The sequence below is a fragment of the Bos javanicus genome, chromosome 20 (assembly GCF_032452875.1).
Source record: "Bos javanicus breed banteng chromosome 20, ARS-OSU_banteng_1.0, whole genome shotgun sequence".
Taxonomy (NCBI): Eukaryota; Metazoa; Chordata; class Mammalia; order Artiodactyla; family Bovidae; genus Bos; species Bos javanicus.
The window spans coordinates 67,870,839-67,892,155 of NC_083887.1; the positions used below are offsets into that span (position 1 = coordinate 67,870,839).

The following is a 21,317-nucleotide window of genomic DNA, read 5'->3' on the forward strand; positions in this document are numbered from 1 at the left end:
ATTGGTGGACGTTCTGGACAGAAGGAGGCTGCAGTTGGTGCGAGTTTACTTTGCTGGAGCCTAGGGGAGGAGGGTGGAGATGTTGCCGAGACGTGCTTTCCTCTCCCACCTGGTCCACACCTGGCTCCTTTCTCTGGCCCAGGAATGTGATGTCCCAGGAACTCCCACAAACACTCTTTCCCTCTTTCCCCTGCAGGGAGGCACGTGAGGACTTCCTGACTCAGCCTCCCGTCCACCACGAGTCTCTTGGACCATTGTATCCCCACTAGAATGAGTGCATCTGCTCAGGGGATGGTTTTCTTGCATTTCCTCTGGGAGATAGCCTTTCTTTCCACACCCTAAAGCAGAAATGAGCTGTCTTCTCAAATTGGTTCAACGTCAAGAGGAACGTGCCACAGTGAAAATTACTTCAGAGCAAAACCTGTCTGATTCTCCCTTTTTTTTTTTTTTTTTCTTCTTCTTTTGCCAAAATCTTGTTGGCTTTCAGTTTTTATGTTTGTGGATACAGGTGTTGGGAAGAGGGATCTTGAGAATGCTGGGCATCCCTGGTAGCCTGGAAAATGATGCTGCTGCTCAGAAGTAACACACTTCAGAGCCTGGAAAGTGGGCAGGCTCATCAGCATCTTGTCCCCATGCCAGGTCTCCTAGGAGAGCAAAGTGCACATTCTGACGGAGAAACAGGTCAGCTCCAAGGGCACCATGTGTGGTGTGGAGCCCAGGCAGCCTTCACTGGAGTACAGGTGGGGTCCCCCCGCCCTGGGGAGCCACAGCCTTCACCGGAGTACAGGTGGGGTCCCCCCGCCCTGGGGAGCCACAGCCTTCACCGGAGTACAGGTGGGGTCCCCCCGCCCTGGGGAGCCACAGCCTTCACCGGAGTACAGGTGGGGTCCCCCCGCCCTGGGGAGCCACAGCCTTCACCGGAGTACAGGTGGGGTCCCCTGCCCTGGGGAGCCACAGCCTTCACCAGAGTACAGGTGGGGTCCCCCCGCCCTGGGGAGCCACAGCCTTCACCGGAGTACAGGTGGGGTCCCCCCGCCCTGGGGAGCCACAGCCTTCACCGGAGTACAGGTGGGGTCCCCCCGCCCTGGGGAGCTACAGCCTTCACCGGAGTACAGGTGGGGTCCCCCCGCCCTGGGGAGCCACAGCCCTGCAGCACGTGTGTTCAGTGTGCAGTCTCCTCACCTTCTGAATGAACCTCTAAGAAAATGGTTTTGTGATTTTTAGTATTTATTTCATATATATGACCTGTGCTTTCACCTCCCAATTTTACTCATTTGCTCTTATATGAAGGAAGTGTGTCTTATTTTTTCATAACTCGTTTCTTGGGATTTTTCTGATTCTAACTGGGTACTCTGCAATGCCAGCCCCATCACCCAGATCTGTGTCAGGGGAACACTCTATGTCTTAAGATGATGCATACGTGAAACCTTCTTTGCACTCCAGAACTCAAGACATTCTCATGCTGTGATTTATAAAGTGAAAATGAAAGCTGCTCAGTCATGTCCGACTCTTTGTGACCACATGGACTATACAGTCCATGGAATTCTCTAGGCCAGAATACGGGCATGGGTAGCCTTTCCCTTCTCCAGATGATCTTCCCAACCCAGGAATGGAACCAGGGTCTCCTGCATTGCAGGTAGATTCTTTACCAACTGAGCTATCAGGGAAGCCCTAAGTTTGATGTTGTTATTGAAAACTGTCAAATGTCCAGAACACAAAGAAAGTAGCCCCTTCCTTGCCCCGTAGGAGGGCACGTGCTGTAGTATCTTGGAAATATGAACACACGACAGGTTAATAGACTACTTGGTCTTCTGCCCCGCTTAGGTGGACCTCCCTACTGATGTCCCCAAGGGCACTCCCTCCATCCAAGGAAGCCCTGGCCTTTCACTGGGCACCAGGCATCCCTCAAGAAGCAGGACTGGCCCATCTTCCACTCATTTGTCTCAGCCACCAGAGTAAGGGTCAGCAAATGTTTGCTGGTAAAAAGCCAATTAATATGTTCAGCTGTGTGAGCAATATGGTCTCTGTTGCAGCTCTTCAACTGTGCATGTAGTTCAGCAAAGTTGCCATGGCCAATAAACCATGAGTGAGTGGGCATGGCTGTGTTTCAATAAAACTTTATTTATACCCTCTGAAATTTGAATTTCAGATCATTTCCATGTGCCACCAAATAGTATTTTTCTTTTATTATTTTTTTAAAAAATTAAAAATGTAAGACCCATTCTCAGCTTGTGGACCAGGCAAAAACAAGACATTTTGTCAACTCCTGCAAGAGACTAGTGTGAAAACAACACAGTAGTGTGTGTTGGGCTCAGCTTTTTAAACTCGTCTTTCCTGAGTTGGGTTGTCAGGCACCAGCGAGAATTCTGCTCATGGGCGAGGTCAGAGAGGCTGAGACACCATCATGTGGTGACTAAAATTTCAATTAATGGAGCTAAATGAAACTCCTGTGAGTATATTTAGCCAAATGAGCCATCTAAATGTTTCTATCGAGAATTAACTAGATGACATGTGTACACAGCTTTCTAAAACCTTGTGAAACTGCAGATAGGTTTATCAACACAACTTTTCAAAATTATTGCTGTTTTTGATGATGAAGCTGTTTTAGATTGAGTCAAATTACATTAAGACATGCTGTTGATGCAGGGCCTTACATTTGAAAATCCTGTAAGGCATGGGAGAATATTGTTCATTTGGGAGCTGTTGTCTTATTTTCCTACATACCATACGATACTGATTACATTTTCTAGTTTGTTGTTTCTAAATCTTGTCCTTGGCAGGCCATTCCTTGTTTGGCAATTTTCCATTACTTTTACTTAGGAATGCATATTCATAAGATACTTCACTATTTTGAAGACATTCCAGTGTAAAGAAGGAGAGGAAAGATTTCTTCCTTTAGTTTTATATAAAATATTATTGACACTTTTAAGTCCCTGTGACATTTGTAGTCATCCACTCCCCATCCCTGAAATTTTCAATTTTTCAGAAATGTTCAGGAAATATCAAGCTTTAAAAAAATTTTTTTTTGCTTAACATAGAGAATTAAAAGAATTACACTTTATGCAGATTCTAAATTCAACTTGGTTGGAAGTTTTTTATCGAGTCATTTTTTTTTTTTAAATCAAATCCCTTTAAGAGAAGGACATAACCTTATTTTATTTTGGGATGCTGCTGCTGCTGCTAAGTCGCTTCAATCGTGTCCAACTCTGTGACCCCATAGATGCCAGCCCACCAGGCTCCCCTGTCCCTGGGATTCTCCAGGCAAGAACACTGGAGTGGGTTGCCATTTCCTTCTCCAATGCATGAAAGTGAAAAGTGAAAGTAAAATCGCTCAGTCGTGTCCGACTCTTAGCGACCCCATGGACTGCAGCCCACCAGGCTCCTCCGTTCATGGGATTTTCCAGGCAAGAGTACTGGAGTGGGGTGCCATTGCCTTCTCCGTATTTTGGGATAGGGTATATTTAAATCAAAGATTTTGATATTGTGCTGTTTTTGTAGAATAATTAGGAAACTATAAGAGTAGGTTAAGCTTCCAAGAAGAATGTTTAGGATACATTTTAATACGGGCAATATTCTGGATGCTGCTTCAGAGGAAGACTGGGGTTTCTTGCTCACTGCTGCTGTGATTCTTATTTAAGGTTGTATCTTGGTTTAAGGTTGTCTCTGTGTAGCTGAGGACTGAAGAATTGATGCTTTTGAACTGTGGTGTTGGAGAGGACTCTTGAGAGTGCCTTGGACAGCAAGGAGATCCAACCAGTCCTTCCTAAAGGAGATTAATCCTGGGTGTTCATTGGAAGGACTGATGCTGAAGCTGAAACTCCATTACTCTGGCCATCCGATGCAAAGAGCCGACTCATTAGAAAAGACCCTGATGCTGGGAAAGATTGAAGGCAGGAGGAGAAGGAGACGACAGAGGATGAGATGGTTGGATGGCATCATGAATTCAATGGACATGAGTTGAGCAATCTCTGGGAGCTGGTGATGGACAGGGAAGCCTGGCATGCTGCAATCCATGGGGTTTCGAAGAGTTGGACACTACTGAGCGACTGAACTGAACTGTGTAGCAATATCAGGCCTTTCTGGCCAAGGCTGTCATGGTGCCAGAGGTCCCTGGCGAGTCCTCTTTCTCAAGCTACAGGCGAGAGTCTGTTTGCTTAGCTGGTCAGAAGAGGTTGTGGACAGGCCAGAGGCTGGGGACTCATGGCTCTGCTGGCCATTTTCCTTTTTGACTCTGTTTCTTCATCATCCATCTCACCCCTGAAAACAGCGAGCTTTCTCACAAACACATGCCTCTGGTCACAAGGGGGACTGGGTGGGAGACTGTGGCTGGACCAGTTCATATCCATCTCCTCCAGTGGGAAACTTCTCAAACCACATGGCTTGGTGGCCCTGAGCCACCCAAGTCATCCGTGTGCATAGAGGCAGCAGGTCAACATTACTAACCAAGTGGGGCTGCCAGGACGCTCCACGTCCAACATGTTAATTTCTTGCCACTGCTCCCACGTTGTTTTCTGCATCATTTTAAGCATCATTAAAAAACCGACAGAATCCCTTTATCATTTTAAATTGCACAATATTGACACTATCAGCCAGCATTCTGGAGAAAGTAAAATGCCATTATTCCAATAAGGAATCATTCCAATCCATGTTTACACGCATTTCTTCAACCCATGTCCGTGAGTGCTCACTTGTAAATAGCTATAGTTTATTACTATTGGCTCCAATTAATTATTGATTAAATACGATCATTTGTGAAACATAGTTTCACTTGGTGAGCAGAGTACAACTTTACTTTAAAAAAAAAGATCTATTGGTTTGAATCTAGCGTGAGACATTCAACTTTCTTTTTCATCTGTTTATTCCATTCTCTGTTCATTCAGACTGTTAATTGTTATTTTTTTCTTTCAGTTACTTACACTATATACATTTCTCTATTATTTTCCATTTTCACTTTTTAGGGTCATGTCGATTCAAAATGATGAGAGAGGGAGCTTCCCCATCACCGATGCCAACTTGAAACTTGAACCTCAACTAATACAGACGTTGTAAAGCTAGTGATTCAGGCAGAGAAACCACATGAGGCATACAGGGCACAGTGCAGGATGGAAGGAGGCTTCAAAAATGGGAAAGGTAGGAAGTGAAGCCCCAGGGGCAGGTGGACTCTTGTCTAGGTGTGACAGGCCAGGCATGGGAACCTTGTTCTGAACCCCCAAATGAGCCACTGCGTCTATGACCAGTCTGTGATCTGATTTCAGATTTCATCTATAGGTGTCCCATTGGGTTTTCACAGGGAGAATGCACAGGGTGTGTGTGTGTGTGTGTGTGTGTGTGTGTGTGTGTATGTGTGTGTGTGTTACTGCCCATGTGTTCTTGAATGTGTATGTTTGTGAGTGGGGGCATGTGCATGTGTTACTGAACCAAACTTGGGTACTTACCTATGCAAAGTGAAGCCAGTCTCCTGACACCAGCTTGTGATGAAGGAAAGTGCAGTTTATTGCAGGTGCCTACCAGCAGTCCAGGCAGCTTGTGTGCAGAAAGCCAGAACTCCTTGATGGGTTTCAGAAGACCATTTTTAAAGTCCAGGTGAGGGAGGGGGTCAGAGCATATATAATCAACTTGTGCACAATTCTCTGGTTGTTGGTGGTGAGGTAACCAGGCTAACCTTATCAGTTGTCAGGCAACAGTATGTCTGAGTTCTACATGCTCCTGGTCATCAAGTGCTTCATTTCTTCCATTCAGTTGGGGTTTCCACAACTGTAAAACAACTCAGGAAAAGTGCATCATATTCTATTATCTGGTATGATAGGAGCTAAAGCAGAGGACATGAGGGGAAACAAGCTAAAGCTGAAGACATGGGGGAGGGGTCCGTACCAGGAAGTTCTCATAGGGTCCTACTCCTTGCTTACATTTGCATGTATGTGTTTGGGAGTGGGGAGAATAGTCATAGTTTTTAATTAAAAGTATCTAGTTTGAAAAGTATCTAGTTATCTAGTAACTATGGCAACAAAATCATGACAAACAGCATAGTAAATGACAGAGACATCACTTTGCTGACAAAGGTCCGTCTAGTCAAGGCTATGGTTTTATAGTAGTCACGTATGGATGTGAGAGTTGGACTGTAAGGAAGGATGAGCACCAAAGAATTGACCCTTTGAACTGTGGTTTTGGAGAAGACTCTTGAGAGTCCCTTGAACTGGAAAGAGATCCAACCAGTCCATCCTAAAGGAAATCAGTCCTGAATATTCTTTGGAAGGACTGACGCTGAAGCTGAAACTCCAATACTTTGGCCACCTGATGCGAAGAGCCAACTCATTGGAAAAGACCCTGACGCTGGGAAAGATTGAAGGCGGGAGAAGGGAACGACAGAAGATGAGATGGTTGAATAGTATCATTGACTCAATGGAGATGAGTTTGAGCAAGCTCTGGGAGTTGGTGAAGGACAGCAAAGCCTGGTGTGCTGCAGTCCACGGGGTCACAAGGAGTCAGACATGAATGAGCAACTGAACAACAACAAAGAGGAAAAGTTATGAAGAAAAATTTTGACAAGTATCAAGTGTGATGTCATGAGAGATGCGCATGAACGAGGAGAGGGGAGCTAAAATAATCAAAACTTGGTTGCTGCCAAGAAATAGCCACATAACCAGTCTCCAGAGTCATCATCATTTCTATTATGTGATAGACAATTGATACACAGATATTGAGCACATGAAACAATAGATCAATTTTAAGTCAGACTAAGGCTTTAATTCAAGTTTCTAATTTTCTAACATCTGGAGAAGGATATAAATTCTTATATATGTATAAATATAAATTTCTATATACATATAAATATACATGGGCCTTCCCTGGGGGCTGAGATGGTAAAGAACCTGCCTGCAATGCAGGAGACCTAGGTTCAATCCCTGAGTCAGGAAGATCCCCTGGAGAAGGGAATGGCTACCCAGTCCAGTATTCTTGCCTGGAGAATCCCATGGACAGAAGAGGCTGGTAGGCTACAATCCACAGGATAACAAAGAGTTGGACAAAACTGAGCAACAATTCTTTTACACTTCCATAAGTGTATATATGTATTGTTTTTATATGTGTGTGTGTGTGTGTGTGTGTGTATGTATGTGTGTGCTACTTGCTCAGTCATGTCTGACTCTTTGTTACCCTGTGGACTGTAGCCTTCCAGCTCCTCCTCTGTCCATGAGATTCTCCAGGCAAGAATACTGGAGTGGGTTGCCATTCCCTTCTCTCTCTCTCTCTCTCTCTCTCTCTCTCTATATATATATATATATATATATATATGCAGACATAGATGGGGCTTCCCTAGTGACTGAGTGGTAAAGATTCCACCTGCAATGCAGGAGTCACATGTTCAATCCCTGGGCCGGGAAGATCCCATGGAGGAGGGCATGGAGAATCCTGGGCCTCCTATCCTAGGCTGGAGAATCCATGGACAGAGGAACCTGGTAGGCTACAGTCCATAAGGTCGCACAGAGTCAGATATATACACACACACACACACACACACACACACATATGTATATACACACATACATATATGTATATATACACATACATACACAGGCCATTTAACCTGCAGAACACAGTTTGTAAAATAAATATGAACTTAAACATCACTGAAATTCAGAAAATGCTAATTTAGGCAAATCCATTTCTTTTTTTAATCATGATCACAGCTGGTGTCCAGATTAGGCTTTGGAGCCTGTTCATTCTGTGAACACCACAGAACATATATGTGTCCTTTGTCTTGGTATGTGCTTGGGGAACTCATTCGAGTCTAGGGTCTACCACTGCGTACATAAAATAAAAAAGTAGGTGACTCTCATTAATCATTTTACTGTGGGAAGTAATATGTCCCAGCCAAAAGGGTGTTTTACTGTAACATTCAAGATAACAAACAATTCACCAAGCTTTGTAACTTACAGGGTCACTCTTTGTGCTTTCCTTATTGTGTATTTCCTAATTTCTCCTGTTAGTGAAACGAAGATGTAATATCAGAACCAGTGTGCTCGTTGTAGTAGTGTTAAAAAGGGCTCTGCAAGCCGGGCTGTTCCAGGTTATATCTATGTTTATATAGATTATAGCGTCTATGTTATAAAGAATTGAAGACAGCCATCGTTCATTTCCGTAGCGGAAGACGGAAAAATTCAACTGAGCGCTATTGGAAGGGTCTACATTTCCATGGGCGGAGCAAGATCACAAGGTCTTAGCATGTAGCTGAAGCACCAGGCTCATGCATCGTCCACAGTCTTTCTTCTACGCATTGCCTTGTCACTACTTAATAATCGCCAAGTCAGTGTCCATATCTTCCCACGCCCAGGGTGTCTAAATCCTCGCTGAGATCACACTTGATCGCAGAACCATCCTCTTCCTCTGTGCAGGCCCTGCTACTGTGTCTTTCAGGAGGAAATAGCAGTTCTTAAGCTCATGGAGGTTTGCTCTGGAGGGTTGTGGAAGCAGTGAATTAGCGGTTGATGCATGCAAATGCAAAAATGGTGACATAAAGGCCATGATATAAGACAAAGGGGACCTCCAAGGTCTGGCTAGAGAGTGACTTTATCACTCTGCTGTGAATTGGGGCTCCCTGAGGGGGAGGACTGGTTCTTTTTTGCAGCCTGGGATTGGACTCTAGCGATGCCAGGTGGAATGATTTAGGTCTGTGTTGTAGAATTACAAGGACTACATTTATAGAGACAGGAAATTGAGGAGCCTGGAAGAGCAGATCCAATGCCGGGAACACAAAGGGCCTGGAAGGAGATATAAGACAGGAGCAGACCTGAGCACATGGAAGACCAGTCACCGAGGTCTGGGGTTATGATCCCAGAGGCATGGGCTGAGTCTGTGAAACAGCGTGCAGCCCTGACCTGAGTAACACTGTGCTGTGCGCATTCAGTCGCCCAGTCATGTCTGACTCTTTGCGACCCCATGGACTGGAGTCTGCCAGGCTCCTCTGTTCCAGGAATTCTCCAGGCAAGACTACAGGAATGGGTTACCATTTCCTCCTCCAGGGGATCTTCCCAACCCAGGGATCAAACCTGAGTCTCCTGTATCTCCTGTGTTGCAGGCAGGTTCATTACCCTGAGCTCCCTGGGAAGCCCAGGTCATCCTCTGACCTCTCAGCAATTGTCAGATTTTGGGGTAAACTCAGACAAAGACACTTAGAAATCAGTGAGGCAGTAATTATCCACTCCATGGCCTTGGTGCTGGGTCAGGACACAGAAAAACAGTCTTAGTATCAGATTTACAAATTACACTGTCATTTCACATGCTTGCACAAATTACTGAGTAAAAAGTCCCAATCCCAGTCGTCAGGTGCTCCAATCAACACCTTGTGTGAAAATACTGCTGGGCGGTGGCCCCAGGGACTCCGTGTGGCAGGACCAGCTATGCTTGGAGTTGCAGCAGAGAGCAGAGAGCTGATAAGATGGAGGGATGTAGGGGCCAGGCTGGCTTTAGACAATAGCGTCAAGCAACTACCGTGTCAAAGCTGCATGTGGAGAACATCATCAGGGTGCAAGGATTCAGCGGGAAGGAGGGCATAAATGAGTTCTGCCAGGTCCAGGACAAGGCACTGAAGAGAAACCCAATAGAAGGTTGGGCTAGTCCTCTAAGACCCCCAGAGGCCCCAGTCAGGGAGCCAGAGAAAAAGCAGGTACTTTTCTACTCAGCAATGAGGGGCCTGAAACCAGTAAAAGAGTGGAGGCAACAAGGAGCCAGAAAATCCACACAGAGGGAGGGGGTGAAGACACATTATGTAACCCCTGGCATCCAGGTCTCAGGGCGCATGAATCCTGAGACCGGGGTAGGGGAGTGCCCTCAAACGTACCCAAGCAGGGAGCTGCAGGAATGCTGTCTTTCTCACTCAGGTGTGTAGGGTCTGAAATTTGTTTTAAGATCACAATGCACAGTACACATGAGAACGCTTGTTTTAAATGAGAAAATAAATCACAACAAATCATTAGTTAAGTCGAAATATTAGCTTAAATGGAAACACAGATAGATAAAAGGGTGAAATGCTACAGATCTATTTTATTTTCCTGTCATTTTGGAGGGTGTAGTACTCATCTTTTCAAGTGACTGTGATTTCCATAAAAAAAAAAAAACTTACTTGCCTAAATTTTATTTTTCTATTGTTGTTGTTCAGTCACTAAGTTGTATTCCACTCTTTGTGACCCCATGGACTGCAGCACACCAGGCCCCTCTGTCCTTCACTATCTCCTGGAGCTTGCTCAAACTCTTGTCCGTTGAGTTGGTGATGACATTCAACAATCTCATCCTCTGTCGTCCCCTTCTTCTTCTACCTTCAATCTTTGCCAGCATCAGGGTCTTTTCTAATGAGTCTGCTCTTTGCATCAGGTGGCCAATATACTGGCGCTTTAACATCAGTCCTTCCATTGAATATTCAGGGTTGATTTCCTTTAGGATTGGCTGGTTTGATCTCCTTGCGGTCCAAGGGACTCTCAAGTCTCTTCTCCAACACCATTTTTCTGGCTGAATATAAAACATGCAGCTTCATCTGGAACAGTCTCTGCCATTTGTAGTGTTGAAGTGGGTGTGTGTTCTGCAAACACAAGGATCCTAATAAATTCTGTTTCAGGAAATTTCCATCAAAAGTGGAAAAAAGATTATGAATGTATTTCTAAATATTATTGCTGCTTTTCTGACAACATCCCTGATGAGGGGGAACATCCACTGTGATAAGGAAATCTGCTTACAACTTTACACATCTGGCGATTGGAAGACGTTCCCATGGACGACCTTCTAAGGCCATGAGATTTGAAACTTTCCTCCTCTGTTACCGCAGTCTCTGGTGCCAACACTTATGGGAACTTTTCCTCTCACAGGACCTTGGCCTGTATCTTTGCTCATGAGCTGATGGCAGGGACAGCTTCCAGTGACTAAATTATTCAAAGAAATGACCACAAAGTCATCATGGATTTGCTGTTGTCGACTTGATGTACTTAGTTGCTCAGATGCCTGCAACTCTTTGGACTGTACGGACTGTCTACAGACTCTACGGACTGTAGCCCACCGAGTTCCTCTGTCCTTGAGATTTCCCAGGCAAGAACACTAGAGTGGGTTGCCATTTCCTTCTCCAGGCCACCTCCCTGACCCAGGGATCAAACTCCGAACTGCAGCTGGCAGACAGATTTTTCTTTTTACCACTGAAGATCAGATTAAACTTCTGGCTAAATGTGTCTTTAGAGCAGTTTCATAGACTAGATAAGGAAATTGTGGCCAATAAACACCCCCAGACACTAGGGGAAGGTGTAAGCCCTGGTGGGCTGCAGCCATGGGATCCCAAAAAGTCAGCTATGACTTAGCGACTGAGCACACATGTTGAGAAATGCAGACGCGTTGATGATAGACTGGGCCCTTCCCAGGAGGCTCAGATGGTAAAGAATCTGCCTGCAATGCAGGAGGCCCAGGTTTGATCCCTGGGTGGGGAAGATTCCCTGGAGAAGGGAATGGCTACCCACTTCAGTGTTCTTGCCTGGAGAACCCCATGGACAAGAGAGCCTGGCAGGCTATCATCCATGGGGTCACAAAGAGTCAGACATGGCCGAGTGACTGACACGTTAGCATTTTATGATATGTCACTCAAAGCAGAGACACAGAAAGAATCTTAAGTCAAGCAAAGTCTTATTTTTGACCAACAGTGACCCAAAATAGGCATCCATGGGTGTGCATCATGGAGACAGAGCCAAGGGTCAGTGACCAGATTGAGCTGGAAAATGTAGATAAAAATGGATGCATGCATAGCATAGTGAAGGACAGGGCAGCTTGGAGTCCTGCAGCCCAAGGAATCGCAGAGTCAGACGTGATTGACTGACTGAGTAACAATAACAGCAGCTACAGCACCACACACTTTGTGGACGTTGATTTCTATTTCTATTTTGCAAGAGATGTGGGAAACATCCTGGCTGGCCACGTGGGTCCAGGTGGGTGAACGGGAGGTTGCTCTGTGCTTGAGATTGGGACCTGACCTGCTTTCTGACTCTGTTCAGACCATACACCTTCTCCGAGTCTGCTTTGTCAATACCTAGAGACAATATTCCAGTACTCTTGCCTGGAAAAGCCCATGGATGGAGGAGCCTGGTGGGCTGCAGTCCATGGGGTCGCAAAGAGTCGGACACGACTGAGCGACTTCACTTTCACTTTTCACTTTCTTGCATTGGAGAAGGAAATGGCACCCCACTCCAGCGTTCTTGCCTGGAGAGTCCCAGGGACAGGGGAGCCTGGTGGGCTGCGGTCTATGGGGTCGCACAGAGTCGGACACGACTGGAGCAGCTTAGCAGCAGCAGCAGCAGCAGAGACAATATTCCATGTATTTCACCTTCTGTGCTGTGCTGGCTGAGGAATTCCAGCCGTGAAGCGGTGGCTAAAAGATGATATTTCTCCCAGCTGAAACCAGGTGCAAACACGTGACCTGGACTACTTCCTCAAAGATCACCCGGGTAGGCTCACACCACCAGCGGACAAGAAACTCAGCACCAGGAGGCAATGACGTGAGGCCTAGTTCACCAGCAAAGCAGCGCTCAGCCTGGCAAAAGGCCGGATGCCATGGAAATGATCTGTGGTCAGCGACTGGACTTCCCAAATAAACGAATCACTGCCTGCACAGGCATGCCTCATCTCCAGCTCTGCATCACCAGACCTAGGACAGCCATACTCGTTGAGGGGGAACTAATCCTTTTCTGATGAGGAAACTAAAAGAAATTATTTACAACAGATTTATAAGACTCAGAAGGATGTGCAGTATTATTACTCAGTGCACTAAATCACATTTCTTCCAACCTACAAATCACCCCCTGGACAGTGTGGTATTCTAGTAAAAGCCTTCTTCCCAGGGGGACTTGGGAGAAAGAGACAACTTCTGGGAAGATGAGAGTTGCAATAAAAGTACTGTAGAGGAGACAGAACTGAGTCAGTGGAAAAATAGCTTGTTGTTATTTCCCTGGAGTAACTTAACAGAGATAATTGCATACATATATAATATTTGTAGGAGCTCTCAGCCTGACACTGGTAAACACTGCCTCCGAAAACGTTAATCATAGTCATCATCGTAATATGATTAATGCAATGATATTTTAATGGGGTTGGGGATTTGAGAATATTCACATGACAGGAATGAAAACAATCAAATGCTTAGAAAGTAGATCTAACGAGCAAAGGCCAACTGGATTGTGATGGCTGAGCTAAGAAGGGAGATAGGAAACCGAGTGAGCCTGGTAGACACACTGGATGAGCAAAGAGGAAATGAGTGAGAGATGATGACAAAAAAGGAGCAGTTAAAGCTAGAAAATACCTCAGAAACTATATTTGGAGGCCTGCCTGATTTGCCAATGAGAATACATGAGGCTAAGGCCCAAAATCTGTAAAAAAAAACCCCAATTTTTAAAGTGTATCGATTGCCAAAGTGGAAGACCCTGAATCACTCCTCTATCACAAACAGACCAATGACATAGTTGGAAGGGGAAAACGGGCCTTTTGATTTCATGATTAATTAGAAATTAAGGAACTCTATTGTATAGATTGCATATATATGGGAATGATGCTGAAGCTCCAATACTTTGGTCACCTGATGCCAAGAACCGACTCTTTGAAAAACACCCGGATGCTGGGAAAGATTGAGGGCAGGAGAAGAGGGAGACAGAGGATGAGATGGTCAGATGGCATCACCGACTCAGTGAGCATGAGTTTGAGCAAGCTCTGGGATATGGTGAAGGGCAGGGAAGCCTGGCATGGTTCAGTCCATGGGGTTGCAAAGAATTGGACATGACTGAGAGATTGAACAGCAATAACAATTATACCGATGCTATAATTGAGTTCCCAAACATCTCAACGAATGCCTTTCCTATCTTTTGCATGATGAGAACCAGGGCTCCATGGTCGGTTTGGGATGGACACAAATCAGAGAAGCTGAGCAGTCCCTTCCAGTCCTGGTCGTGGAAGGTTAGCCAGGCCTAGCATTTTATTGCAATCAGGAAGACTCTGTACTTTCATTTCCCTCTGGACTTGGATGTGTGCTTGTATTATTTTCCTTAGATACTTGTCAGCTCAGCAAGAAGAGCCTCCCTAACGCAGGACACTTGACTTGGCCAAACCTGCACTGTTTTCCTTATCAAGCAGAGCGCTTGGGAAGCACCCACTTTGCATAATGGAGTGCTTGGCACTGAGATCCCACACGCAGCCGCTGGATGGGTCAGCGCACTTGTTGTTCTTCAAGGGGATGCATGCTGAGTTTTGAAATTGCACCCTGAGCAGTTTATACATGAATCATTCTTGTCTTAATACACATCGGTTTCAATTGCTAACACGTTAAAGATGCTCTAAGTTCAGCCCCGCGGGTTGAAAAGGTGGAAAGCCTTGGGAAACAGTTGGACACCATCCTGCTCACTCAAGTTGATAATAACTGGATGATAAACATGTACAGATGACGCTGTGCTCCCAGGGAAATGAGAAAGCACCAAAGAAGCAGCTTAAATTGGCTCCATTTTGCAGTTTGATGGTTCTATTAAAGAGTGACATAATTATGTCCTCATATTTGTTAGCAAATCACTGTTTACCTACCGGCTGTTCTTGCCTTTTGGGCTTCAGGCTGTTAGTCCCAAATCTGCTTCGGATCTGTCTCTGCCTCTTGGCTGCTAAGAAGTCACTCACCTTGCTGGTTCTTGGTTCTCTCACCTTAAAACGAGAAGAGTAACATCTACCATGTAGTGTGGTTGCTGTTCTTGTTCCGTTGCTAAGCTGTGTCTGACTCTTCACGACACCATGGACTGCAGCACGCCAGGCTTCCCTGTCCATCACCAGCTCCTGGAGTTTACTCAAACTCATGTCCATTGAGTTGGTGATGCCATCCAACCATCTCATTCTCGGTCGTCCCTTTCTCCTCCTGCCTTCAATCTTTCCCAGAATCAGGGTCTTTTCTAACGAGTCAGCTCTTTGCATTGGCTAGCCAACGTATTGGAGCTTTAGCTTGAGTCCTTCCAGTGAATATTCAGGTATGGGGTGATTGGATTCATTGGAGGACTGCACATATACAGCAGTAATGGGACCAGCCTCTTTCCTGGGTTGTGGGAGCAACTGCAGCCTTGTGTATTAGTGCTCTGGGGATATTCCTGTTCTCTCTCTCACCCTTTTAACCACATCTAATATTTAAATTCTGGAAAAGTATCAACATGTGATGGTAAATGCAGTGGAAAGAAGATTGTTTGAAACTGTCAGAGAGAAAATTCTTCTGCTATCATGACCAAATCTTCTAAGAGTCACCGGGGGCATTAGGAAACACAACCTTCCTTGCATTCCATCCGTCTTTCCTCGCTGCTTGCACCACTTATACATGAAGGCGTGAGAGAACCCTGGGAAAACAGGGATCATCCGAGGCTCCCCCGTCAGCAGTGTGGTCCACCAGACTGTATTCCAAGGTGGATCTTGTCCCACAAAGCTCCTTCTGCTTCAGAAGCTTCTGGCTGAGTCCTCTTTGACCCACCTGCCACCTCTTTTTCTGTGGGATTGTTTTCTGCACTGAAGGAAATCTCACTTTACCAGTCTTCCAAATCATCCTGGGATGCCTCGGGAAATGGCCCTGCTCAGCCTGGTGGTCAGGAGTGGCCCCTTTGGACACCACAGTGTGACCATCGTGGGAATCCTGCCCTAGATGTTTCTCTGCATTTCATGTGTGATGTTTATCTTGCTGAAGCCTAAGGACCATTTTCATCCATAACCTAAGGGGACCCCTTTAGAGAGAATAACACCTGGCTTTTGGGACACTCCATTTTCCTAGCTCTCCTGGAACTCACCCTGTGTCTCATTAAGGAACTCTTCCACCTCCGATGACCCCTTAGACAGCGGGACCCCGAGGGCTCCATCCCTGGTCCACTGAGTAAAGTCTCTGCCTGGGAGAACCCATCCTTCTCCAGATATGATTTCTCGTGTCTCCAGCACACACACATGTGCATCTTTCATGCTCTCCCCGAGGACCTGATGGTTGCAGCATTTGTGGGCTCTAGGAGATCTTCTGGCAGCAAGGCTCAGCCCCTCCTGGGCCCACTGAGGCAGACCTCCCTTTACACACCACTCCTCACCTCTCTGGGCCTCTTCTCTCCCACCTGATTGGTGAGCTTGGGTGGAAATAATAGACAATGTGGGGCTGCAGACCTTCTGGGTATTCTCTGGGGTTGACGTGTCTTCAGAGTGTGTGGGACTGACGGTGGAAGGATTGTTAATGCAAAGTTAAGACACAACATAGCCATTACTTATGGTTCAATGGGAACACACATTTTAAAATGTCTGTTGATTAAAGGGAAGACATCATCCTTTACAGAAATCAGTAAATATCTAAAGGCTGTACTGAAAGTGTTTTGAGGAGCTGAAAATGCATACACAAAAAATTTTTACAGGCCAGTTTTGTTGTTCAGTTGCCAAGTTGTGTCTGACTCTTTGCAACCCCGTGGACTATAGCACACCAGGCTTCCCTGTCCTTCACTGTCTCCCGTAGCTTGCTCAGATTCATGTCCATTGAACTGGTGAGGCTTTCTAACCATCTCATCCTCTGCCGCCCTCTTCTCCCTTTGCTTTCAATCTTCCCCAGCATCAGGGTCTTTTCCAGTGCTTCAGCTCTTCACATAAGGTGGCCAAAGTGTTGGAGCTTCAGCTTTAGCATCAGCCCTTCCGATGAATATTCAGGGTTGATTTCCTTTAGGATGGACTGGTTGGATCTCCTTGCAGTCCAAGGAAATCTCAAGAGCCTTCTCCAACACTGCCGTTCAAAGGCACCAATTCTTTGGCCCTCAGCCTTCTTTATGGTCCAGCTCTCACATCTGTACATGACTACTGGTAAAACCATAGCTTTGACTATATGGACCTTTGTTGGCAAAGTGATGTTTCTGCTTTTTAATACACTAAGTTTGTCATATCTTTTTTTCCAAGGAGTTATAAAAAAACATGAATCAAGGAAACAAAACAGTGCAGCCCAGAAAACATGGAGAACCACAATGAGGACACAGAGGATTTGAATCTGGAAGACTGGACCGCTAGAGAACTCTGAGAGCCCACACCAGTCTATGGAACTGCATGATCAGAACTCAATGTCCAGGTCACATTGGCCCTAACAAGGGCAGTGCCATCTTGGCTGAGGTTGCCTGTGACCAGGGACATTCAGTTTGCACGGTAAACTGGGCTTGGTTATTATCAAGAATGTCAGCCTTTTCATACATAACTGAGTTTAAAAAAAGAAAGAAACCTACTTAGATATTGATATCTGACAGATGGATCCTGCAGAAAGTCAACAGTCCAATGTTCAGAAAGTTGGTACCAGTTTCAACAAATGACTGGTTGTACTAGTGAAGTCTTAGTTGCTCAGTCATGTCCAGCTCTTTGCAATGCCATGGGCTGTAGCCTGCCAGGGGATTTCCCAGGCAAGAATACTAGAGTGGGTAGCCATTCCCTTCTCCAGAGGGTCTTCCTGATCTTCAAACTGGGTCTCCTGCAGTGCAGGCAGTCTTTCCATGTGATGTTCCACACCTTATAGGGCCACCTCATTCTTTCTTCTCTTCCAACTTTTCTTACCCATTTACTTAAGGTTACAAATCTTGGGTGGTGTTAGGAACATGTTGTTTCTAATCCTGACCAGCTGCCTTTCTTTAACTAGTGAGGAAAAAGAATTCACATTATTCCCTCTTCATTGTGTGTAGGTCCCCATTGATATTGATTAGCAGAAAAAAAGAAAATATTGGAAAGTGAAGTCGCTCAGTCATGTCCAATTCTTTGCGACCCCATGGACTGTGGCCCACCAGGTTCCTCCATCCATGGGATTTCCCAGGCAACAATACGGGAGTGGGTTGCCATTTCCTTCTCCAGGAGATCTTCCTGACCCAGGGATCGAACCCAGGTCTCCCGCATTGTAGGCAAACAGCTTTACCGTCTGAGCCACCAGGGAAGTTCATTAATTAGCAGAGTTAATATCAATTCCTCTTCAATAGTAACCACTCAATATTCCTTAATTATTAATTCCTCTTCCTATCTGGGATTAGAAATAACCTAGTAACTCTCTTAGCTGTTTTCTCTTTTGTAAAAGAATTCTCAATCAGAGGATTGTCCTTGTCATGCCTAATTTCAATGCTGTGTATGAGTCATTTTGGTTTTTAGCCTTAGATGCAAGTGACCTGTATACTTGCTTTCTGTGCTCAGCGTTTCTCTCCACGCCATGGGAATGCCCCCAAGCACACCAAAAACCATGTTCATAGAGTCTTGAGGGTGACATTTGGGCCATGCAGCCGGCATGACCTGAGGAGGTACCCAGTGCCCCATGAGAAGGGTCCGCATAGGCAGCAAGTACAGCACAGAATGTCCCATGGATGCTGAGGGAGGAGCCAGCCGGGGAGCTGGACTCTCCATGGCCTGAGGGAGGAGGCCGCTGCAGCTGTAACATATCCGAGTGGCCCCTGACACATGGGCTTATTAAATTAAAATTATTGGCACTGAAACATGGGCAAATGTCATGCGTTGAATATGAATCAAGGATTCATATCCTGACTCACTCATGAATCAAGTGCTGCCTTTTGGGGGTGACAGTTATACGATCCCCTTGAACTCTGGCTCTATTGTGATATTAACAGGATGCCCTTTAGCTTGTATGCTTGAGATTTATTGAGCTCTCTGTGCTCTGTGCCTCCTGACAGTATTCTCCCTGGCTTGCATTTCCATTTGTTTTAAACAAATAATTGCCAGATTGCAATCGCCTCACCCTCTTCAGGGTAGTGTCCATCTCACATGGGATTTTTAAAGTTACTTCTGTCAAAAATGAATCCATGCAACCGAAGTCCCCAAGTAGTTACTGGGAAGCCAGTGAATAAATCATACCATCCACATAAAGTGCTTGGAGGCAGTATTTCAGGTAAACCCCTGCTTAGTCACTGAGTCATGTCTGACTCTTTAGGACCCCGTGGACTGTAGCCCACCAGGCTCCTCTGTCCATGGGATTCTCCAGCAGGAATACTGGAGTGGGTTGCCATTTCCTCCTCCAGGGGATCTTCCTGTCCAGGGATCAAATCTGTGTCCACTGTGTCTCCTGCATTATAGGCAGACTTTACCCACTGGACTTCCCTGGTGGCTCAGACAGGAAAACATTTGCCTACAATGCGGGAGACCCAGGTTCAGTCCCTGAGTTGGGAAGATCCTCTGGAGGAGAAAATGGCAACCCACTCCAGTGCTCTTGCCTGGAAAATCCCGTGGACAGAGGAATTAGGTAGATCATAGTCCATGGGGTTGCAAAGAGCTGGACATGACTGAGCAACTTCATTTTCTTTTCTTTCTTTCTTTACCGACTGAGCCACCTGGGAAGCCTGGTAAATTCATACCTGGTAGAATTTCTTGATTACAGGTAAGGCCAGGGCATCCGAAAGCTGGCAAGAGGCAGATGGTTCTCCTCTACCAGACCCTGGGAGTCTCTTTAAACATCTCCATCCACTACAGTGGCCTCAGTAGCTTGTGTTCGGAGGGTGTCCACACTATGTCCACCAAGCAATCATGCTTGAATCTGGATTCAAGCATTGAGGCATGAGATGGGGTATCCCTAGCTGCCTCCTCCTTGTCATGCCCATGACGACCTTGTCCCATGACCCAAATATCTTTCCAGCCCTGCGTCTGCCCAGGGTCCGCCTCTTTTGAGCTTCCATGTCCATTTCCATTGGCATCGTCCCTAAACTCTGCTCCAGGGAAAACCATTCTCTGCTTTCCTTCAGCTTCACAAACTTGGCACGTGTCTCATGCTTTCACATCGTGTTGGAGATGTTCATTCCTATGACTGTCTCCCCAGGGGCAGGGATAGGGTGAGCCCCCCGTTACAGGACTTGGGAAGAGGTGTTCTAATCACCTGCTTTTGAGCCCCTCAGGGAAGGAAGGCTTCCTGCCCCAGGTTATGGGGATGGCCAAACGTCCTCCACCTAACACTTGGACAGACAAGACCAGTGTTGGCTTGTGAGTCACATGCTCTCACATCTCAGGGGTGGAAGACACCCTGTGTCACAGGCCACCCGGGGCCACCTGGAGGTGGTGCTCAGAACAGAGGGAATAACTGGGGGCGGTGGTGGGGGCAAGCTTTGTAGTACCAAGAGGGTAAGGCCACCTCTGTTTCCTGAGGGAAGACATGACTGGCTTATCTGATGATGTCATGGGCTGGCAGGAGCAGGCGCCTGCTCCTTGGGGAGATGCAGGCATGGTGCCTGGTCCCTTAGGTGGGGGTGGGGGTGCTGACGGAGGCACTTTGTCCAGGGAGCGGAGTGTGGAGAGGGTTTGTGTTGAGGACACCCCAGTTTCACCAGATGTTAAGGCAGCCCTTCTACATGCTTGCATGCTAAGTCGCTTCAGTCATGTCCAACTCTATGTGACCCCATGGACTACCTACAGCCCACGAGGCTCCTCTGCCCATGGGATTATCCAGGCAAGGATACTGGAGTGGGTTGCCATGCCCTCCTCCAGGGGATCTTCCCGACCAAGGGATCGAATTCACCTCTGTTCTGTCTCCTGCATTGGCAGGCCACAGGCAGGTTCTTTACCACTAGTGCCACCTGGGAAGCAGCCCCTAGGTTGGATCTTAATTTTGGGTCTGAGGCTGCAGAGCCTGTGGACCGGTGGTAGTCTTCAAGGCCACATGTACCACCTAAGGGGCTGTGGTCACCAGCTAGGAGGTCTGTGAGGACCTCCATTCCTGCATCGCTTGTTTGTGCTCCCTGGTGCCCCGCATGGCTGTAGCCTGGAAGGTTGTGAAGATCTCATCTTTGGCACGCCAAGGCATCTAAGATTAGTGAGAACTCCCTCTGGTGTGTGGCAGGCCAAAAATTTTAGAGGGGGGATGGACATCTGGATGTCAGCAGCTGGTTTTGTTCTTTTCCCATATTCATTTTCTGGACATTCCAGCCTTTCCAAAGTAGTCACATCACTAAAATTTCAGTTAGTTCTATTATTCATTAAAGGTGTCTTAGGTATTTCTCAGCAGACCCGAGTGATGGAGAATTATCCAAGACAGGGCATCACCTGGGGGTCTTCACCTGCTGCTCTGAAAGGTCCATGTCTTATGCCCACCTGGATTCTACCCTGGTTTGACCCTGTTAGCTCTGAGACCTTGGACAAGTGATGTAACCCATCTCAGGTTTTCCACCTGTAAAATGAAAGTGAAGTGAAAGTGTGAATTGCTCAGTTGTGTCCGACTCTTTGTGACCCCATGGACTGTAGCCCTCTAGGCTCCTCTGTCCATTGGTCTCTCCAGGCAAGAATACTGGAATATTCAGTAATAATAATGGAGGGAA

General features: G+C 46.4%; 1 long non-coding RNA gene across 1 annotated transcript; it reads left to right on the plus strand.

Annotated features, from left to right (window-relative positions):
- The first annotated feature begins 226 nt into the window (after window positions 1-226).
- On the plus strand, window positions 227-18,124 carry LOC133233778 (uncharacterized). The gene is made up of 3 exons (XR_009731846.1): window positions 227-740; window positions 3,657-5,130; window positions 16,942-18,124. It is a non-coding gene; the product is annotated as an uncharacterized LOC133233778 (long non-coding RNA).
- The last annotated feature ends 3,193 nt before the right edge of the window (window positions 18,125-21,317 follow it).